We start from the raw sequence: 8248 nt of genomic DNA, 5'->3' as shown, positions 1-8248 counted from the left end.
TAAAGAATTTCATATTATGCCTACGAAGGCAGTAATAAATTTTGTTGGCCTACAAAGACTATTTTTCATCTCTTGAACTGATATGAATTAGTATAAAATTTGCTTTGGACCAACATTTAAATGATACTAAGATGGTTAAAAATATATCCGAACGAATTTGATAGTAAGGAAGTATTGATTTTTTTCAACCCAACGTTTTACGGTAATATTTTGTTTCATAAAAAAAGTTTTAGCCAAAGGTTTAAGAAAATGTTTAGAATTTTTGATAATATACCTACTGAACAAGTTATGATTTTTTTGTCTTTAAACCCTTCAGTAATGGTTGATTGCATAAAAATTTACGCAAGACGTTTAAGAAAATATTTAGAAAGTTGAAAATAAATAAGATCAGATTAGATTGTGTACATGGTACGGAAAGTTCAGTTATTGTTTTTATTTCAGCCCCTGTTTTTCAGCTGCTTGTAGTAATGGTTCATCTTATCAAAAATGTTTCAGACCAAAATTTGAGATAATTATTAGGTTGTTTTTTAATATATTTTTTACCAGTTACCTAATAAGGTAGTTAGGATCTTTAACACTGTTTATTTCACTCTTAGTAGCAATGGTTAATTGTATCAACAATTATTTCAGCCAAAAGTTTTAGATAATATTTATACGGTTTACAAACAGTTTGAGTCTTTCAATCCCTGTTCTTTCCACCCCTTGCAGTAATGATTGGTCGTATCCAAATTGTTTCAGAAAAATTTTGTAGATAATATTTATACGGTTTACAGACAATTTGAACACATTTAATAGAGTGTATATTAGGGTAGTTATGATTTTTTTTGTCCTTCATCCCTTAGTTTGTTCCACCCCTTGCAATAATGGTTGATTGTATAAACCAATATATTACATAAAAGTTTTAGATAATATTTTAAGGTTTTACAATAAATAAAAACGGATTTAATAGTGTTTATGATACGGAAATTATGATTTTTCTTTATTTATACCCCTGATTTTTCAACCCTTTTAAGGAACAGGTTGTCTTATCAAAAATAGTTTCAGACAAAAAATTTTGTTAAGCATTATAAGATTTAGAAAAAATGTGAACAAATTTGATTGTGTCTCCACCAAGGAAGTTATGAATTTTTTGTCCTCCAACCGATGTTATTTTCCACCCCTTGCAGTTATAGTTGGTGGTATCAAAAAAAAATTCAGACAAAAGTTTTAGATAATATTTATACGGTTTACAGAAAATTTGAACATATTTAAAAGAGTGTATATTAGGGGAGTTATTAATTTTTTTTCATCCTTCATTCCTTGCATTTTTCCACCCCTTGCAGTAATAGTTGGTTGTATAAATGTTTTTTTCCATGAAAGTATTAGATAATATTTTAAGGTTATACAATAAATAAGAACGGATTTAATAGTGTACATGGTATGGAAATTATGATTTTTTTTATCTTACCCCTATTTTTTCAACCCCCTTCAGCTATGGTTCGTTTAAACAAAAAATTCAGATAAAATTATATTTACAAACAATTTGAAAGGATTAGATTGTGTGCCTCCAACCTTTGTTTTTTCACCCTTTACAATTATGGTTGGTCGTATCCAAAATATATTTAGATAAAAGCTATAATACGTTCAAACGGATGAGTAGTATAATAAAGGAGCTACTGGGGCTGGAGGCCGGAGGTGGTGCCTGTGATGCCGACTGCCATCTTGAGTTTTGATCTCATGGCGGCCATATTTGATGACCTTGACCTTTTACCTTGACATTGGCCTTGAATTTTGACCTTTAACTTGCAATTTGACCTTGAAATTTAAACTTTATATTGAACCTTGACCTTGAAAATCGTAATCTTGGCATCAAACGCCCAATCCCTGAATGTCGCCATCTTGAATTATAATAACATGTCCGCTATCTTGTTTTCGTATGCTGGAGGCCCCCATCTTGGATGACGTCATCTTTGTCTCTGCTGTTTGTTCATAGAGAGCGCCAACATCGCTCTGTATCATGCACATAAGGTCGATGTTCCATTACCTGCCAATGTTGTTGTGGTCCTTATAGACACATTACATTTAATTTTGTTGCAAAATACATTAGCAGTACCTACTGTGATTCGAACCATGACAGTTCGAATCTCTGGGTTGAAAAACATACGCCTTTGACCGCACGGCCTTCAATACTTTTAACAGACCGAGAATTAAATAAGGTATAAAAAAATAACACACATACGAACTTTTTTTTTTTTAAATTTAAAGGAATATTATCATCACCTGCTAAAGGGCGTTGACGCCATCTTTATTTTAAATACGTGCCACCAGGAGTGCTAGTTAACATGCATTACCTGCTAGAGAGCGGTCCCGCCATCTTGTTTTCAGTAACCTATATACTTGGAGCGCTAGCATACACATCTGCCAGAGTGCACCTCAGCCATATTAGTTTTAATTTTACCCGCTAGTGTGCAGCAATAATTTATTAACAGACAGTCATCTGTCACAGTGTCCAACATCTTGACATTTAGGCGCCATCTTGGACATCTGTAATTATTAAGCCAGAAATTCGGGAGAAATTCCAAAATTTATAAAAAAAATCGCCTATTAATATACTAATTGATTCAATCGGTTCCTGCACTTGGTTTGATTACTGGTCGTTGCAGAAAAGGTAATTTTAGGTAAAAAAAAAATTATTCAATAAAATGTGGTGAAAAATCCTAAAAGCAGTATAAGTTCCTAATCTGCCAAGCTCCAGTAAGCTGATATGGCCACAATCTTGAAAATTAGTATTTATTAAACTATAAATTTGGAAAACACTCGAAAATTAATTTAAAAAACCTATTAAAATAATGATTGATTTGATCGATATCCATCCTTGGTTTGATTCTCGACCAGTGATAAGAATAACTAAAGATTAAAATAAATTTTAAATTTTGTTTGCCATTATCATTTGTGGAATTTATTAATCATTCTCTCTACGAAAAACGACTCTATACAATATACCTGGCCAGCTAGATAAATGTGTTCACGCAGTGCCTATTATGGAAGTCTAATTTTTCAATGCATAGAATAAGATTCGACCTAGACAACTTTATTTGCTTCATCACAGTGTTTAGTTCTTGTCACTAGCCTCAAAGTCACTCTCACCATCATCGTAGAAGTCAGCGCCTTCGCCAGGATCACTGTAAGAACACGAAATTCGACGTTGAAGCTTCTTCGTCGGCTACAAGCTTCCTGGAGGAACTACTTGAGATGGGCTTGAAAGTATTCTCACTTTTCATGCTAATGATACTGCCATTATCTTCAGTTAACCTTAAACCATCTGCATTCTTCAATTTAAGTTCTCTGTCGAGATCAGGAGTGCTATGAAAATAATCATGTTCAAGATAAGGAAAATTTGCATCATGCGGTACACTCTTTAGTGTAGTGGCTTTCTCGATGTCCTCTATCTCGTAAGTGGGCTTTGCTGTACAAGTTCCGACATATCTTTTTAAGCTATCAATTCGTGTACACAACCTGCTACACCGATCACATCTTAACATTTTACGTAGTAGGTTTTTAACAGTCATTCTTCTCGTGACATCTAGCATTCCTTCTCAGGACAAATTCCTTCTTGGAGTATCTACAGCAGAGTCCTTCCGATGAAGCTGCAGGCAACGAACCAGGATCCATATTAGCTTCTGCGGCTGATAGATGCAAACTGAGATTTTTTTTTTTATTAGAAACAGATACTTAAACACGAATTTGAGTAATCCAGCAGCGAGAGTTGATTTTTCATTTTGAAAGACCCATGGCAAGTAGTTCTGCTTTTCAACGACAAATGTCGCCACATTTTTCATGGAGGTAAATATTATTTATTTTTCATGTGGAATGCGGGATGCTCACTCGCAAGAGAAGGAAGGCTTCGGTAGACACCAAGGAGAAGGAAGTTCGTCTTGCATGATAGTCATTCATACCATTTCAAGGCATATTATTTGACTGAGTAATTATTTTTGTGTTTGAATTCCACCTGATAAAATTATTGTAAGTGCTGATTTAGTAAAAAAATTTCATGCAGAGATTGATCTCTCAGAATAACCAGAAGCACTATGAGAACATCAGCATAAGTCTCACCTGTAATAACCAAGAGCACACGGAGAAAACCAACGGAAGCATCGCCATAAATGGCCAGAAGAACCTGGAGAAACCAACAAAATATTGGCAGGAATAATCAGGAGCACATGGAGAAAACCACTAAAATATTGAGATGAATAATCAGCACATGGAGAAAAATAGCTAAATAAATATTAGCAGGAATAATCAGCAGCACACAGAGAAAACTAACGCACATTTTCCTAAATCAAGATCAGCGAATTAAAAGAAAATTAAAAAATTCTGCCAGCTTGTGAACTTCTCCTTTGTTCACCAAGGATAGAGTTATAGCGCAAGCCATCTCCATCTACATGTCCCTTCTTCCAGTCAACAGCGATATTTTTCGTGCCAGGGTGGGTGAGAGTGCGACCTTCAGACCCTCTTGTCCTCCAAAATCCCTGAGTCGGTTGTAAGTCGCGCCGCCCAGGGCTACCACTGGCCTCACAATGGCACTAGCCGAAGTCCATCGCTGTCTAGCATTCCAAGTTCGTCTACACTTCGTAATTTTTCGAGCTCCCCTGCGGTGCCTTCGCCGAGGAAACTGCTTCCAACTGCGCGCCAACCTTCATCCAGGCTGCATTTCACCGCCGACAGCCGTGATAACGACTACGCCAGGCCGGCCAGTGCGCGGACTGCTATTGTCACCCCAGTGAAGTCGCTGATCTCGCTGGGATCCCGTATCCGCCCCCGCGGGACCAGGTAGGTAGTAGATGGCACTGCTAAGTCGCCCTCGGTTAGCTCGCAAATAACCCAAAAGGTCGCAGGGCACATCCCGGCCCACAGCCCGCAGGAGAGGTGCTTACGCCCCGAGAGACGACAGCCGACCCGCCATTGGTGTGTTACGTGGATACAATTATGTGGAGTCAGTGAATCGAAGGTCTTCCTTCAACCCGAGGGGTATGCACGCCCGCCCACTCACATCCACGCCGCGAAGAGGGGGCATATTCCCGGGGGTGGGGGCAGGTGGCTCCCTGAGCCTGGTCGCTAGCCCTCCTCCCTCCTCCTCTTCATTCCCTTCCCCTCCGACACCCAGAGAGCTTTACAGTGGGGCCGGCGTCCACTTTCCTGGCCCTTTGGAGTCAACATATTTCCGTTCTCTGTTGTGGCGTCACAATTTTTTTTCTTAATAATTACCGAGTGCTTATTCCCATTTGCGTAGAAACGTAAAAGCAACCTCACCCCAACGGCCCACAATTGTATTATTAAATTTCTAATTGTCTTTGTGACATGGTCTGCTTGACACAGGGCGTTCTGACAGCAAAATAATAATAATAATAATATTTTTGAAAATTTCAGAAAGAATGCCCACTTTGCCCTAATCCTACGTCCACTAAGGGATCATTTTTGAGCAATCATTCGAAAGGAAAAAACACAGTTGGTTTTTCCAAATAATAAGCCTTAACGAAACTATCTTTATAATTTCAAGGCTGCGTTCGGTGAGAAACTAGCCGTAAACAATATTCGAATTTTTCGGTGATTATACAACTTGGTAGTCTTATGTTTGTATGCATGAAAGGACGCGAGCAACTAGTCCTTTCACGAAAGGCTGTTTCGGCGATTCTATAAGGATTCATACAGCTATAAATGGACGACACCTTTTAAAGAGGCACTTTTCATAATCCTCTAAGCTAACTGTCCTTTTAAAGATGGTATTCAGAAAGGGCCAATCATAAGCGAGTTGGGGTATAACGTTATGCAAAGCATGTGGATATGGTTAATAGGCCGACGGCAATAGCGGCCCAGCCGAAACTTGCCTTCTCCCCCTCCCCCCCCCCCACCAGCAGTCGACGGACGAGAGGAGGTCAGCGTGCAGTCGGGTGACGGACACATACGAGTAAGCGCACGCCGAGCGGCCTCACAGCGGGGGGTGATTGGTTTGGGACAGTGCATGCGGACACTTTACAGCTGTTTAGTGCTATGCACTATTGAATTGGGAGAAACCGTGGCAGTAGGTAGACAAAAACAAAGTGAATGTACGATGAGTGAAACACAGGTGGAAGTAAACAAGACCCACTCGGAAAAGCGGAAAAAGTTTCGTCGCCACCGACAGAAGAAACCTGACCGAGAGAATGCCACTAATTACAAGATTGGCACGATCATAGACGAGCAGCACGAGAGGTGTGTGGAGATTGGAGAACTGAGTAAGATAAGTTTTTGCCGTGTACCTAAATTAACATTATCACTGATAAAAACTTTTTTTTGTGTCATTGGCCAGAACCCCGTTACGCGGCATCTACGAAAATTGCTCGAGCTAGGGAAGGTCAACACGACACCCACGTGCTGAAAGAACTCGACTTATTTCAGGAAGTCCCTTATTGGAATCAACGCTGCTACGAACGGCGCAATGCCGCGCACAAATTGAGTTGCCTATATGCCCGTCCCTGAACAGCGCCATTAGCGACTTAGATACACGCTGCTCAGGATGATTATTTGACAGTTAAACATTCGTGACATAATGACAAAAAAAACATACCTAATCATGTATCAATAAAGTGACAAGATTGTCTTGAATACAGTGCCAACGGGTTACACTATTTCTTTGTGTGTGTACTCATTTATGAATAAATAATTGTTTAAAAAACTTTTTAAAAAAACTCGCTTTAATAGAAAATCCAACTAAAAGATATAAAATAATTTTTAATAAATTTGAATTAAGAATAGTGTAGATAAGAAAAAATGTATTTTATTGTAAAAAAAAGCGTGGGGTGCATGGTGTCAATAGTTATAAATATTTTATTGACAAATATGAGTAGAAAGATTATCATTTTGATATCTTAAAAAGCACGCCACGCTTTTTTTTACAATAAAATACATTTTTTAAGAATAACGGGTCTAACTGTTTAAAATATTGAATTGTCATAGGTCCTTGTATGCCAAATTTCGAGTTAATCAGACGTTTTGAAGGGGGTCAAAATATGTTCAAAGCTTCCGTTACATACTAACATACATACGTATGAAGCTAATAAAAGCGTGTTAAAAACAATCAGTTACTCATGTGACATTCCTTTTTACTTTATACGAACACAAAACTTTATATAAAAAAAAACTACCACGCAATACATTCACCAGGTCCCCTGGTGCCGCATCGGGGTCGACTGATTGGGTTATAAACTCCATGGATGTTCCTTAACGAGCCAAGTATTAGCCTGAAAGACAAAATAAAAATTAATTGCGACCACCGCGTTGGCCAAGGAAAATCCTCCAAGTACGTATGAAGAAATCACGTTTCGCGCACATTTATTTCCTCCTCACGCCTTCGGGCCTTCATTATCTCATCCCCAGAATACGCTGTTTACCTCCGCGCGAAATCCCGGGACAATAAAACTGCGGCGCTGAACTGTTATCAGTCCCATAATTGGAATTATCTCCAGGGCTATATACCCCCTCCCCATCCCCCCTAACTCCTCCCTTAACCCCTTCTTCGTTGGAAGAGATGAATCACGATGCGCCAGGAGCCCCGGAGACCCTGCATAAGGGAAAATTCACCTGAGGGGCCCTTATAATGGTTAGTTCTCTGTCCCGTCGGATGAGAAATAGACCTAATTGGATTTTTTCTTTATTTTAGGATATACTTTTTTATTTTGCTCGCCTCCTTTCTCTCGTGGCCCGTGTCCTCAAAGCACACGTAGGGTTCAAGAAGAGGAAGAGAGGGATGGGTGTAAGAGGAGTGAAAAAGGGGCACAGCGCTAGTGTGTGTGTGTGTGTGTGTGTGTTAGCTACGAGCACGCCTGTTCAATCGCTTCAAGGAAAACATTATTATCTATGCAGATGTGCCCTCGGGAGCAGAACTCGGGGATCCTCTTTTGTTTCTGCCTTCCACCCCCCTCCTTCCCCCCTCCACAACTTCGTCGGCCCCTAGAGCCTGGCCTTCGTTGCCGTCACGTTCCGCCCGCGGTCAGGATCAATAGGTCACCCCCCTCCTCAAGCACCAACCCCACCACCTGTCCCGTTCAGCAACTCATTGGGGCGCAGGAGTCGTACGGGGAGGGGTTACGTATTCTTCACCGACACAGAGCCCCCGGGGAGGAAAAGGAATACCCCTCCCAGAACTAAAGAGGTCACTTTGGGCCCGCGGACAGCGGAACAGCAATGGGTGACAGTTAACAGGAGAGACGGCAGTCATGTTTACATTTTCAAC

This window comes from Bacillus rossius, chromosome 1, assembly GCF_032445375.1.
Source record: "Bacillus rossius redtenbacheri isolate Brsri chromosome 1, Brsri_v3, whole genome shotgun sequence".
In the NCBI taxonomy this organism is placed as follows: Eukaryota; Metazoa; Arthropoda; class Insecta; order Phasmatodea; family Bacillidae; genus Bacillus; species Bacillus rossius.
Note: the sequence above shows the minus strand (reverse complement) of the source record.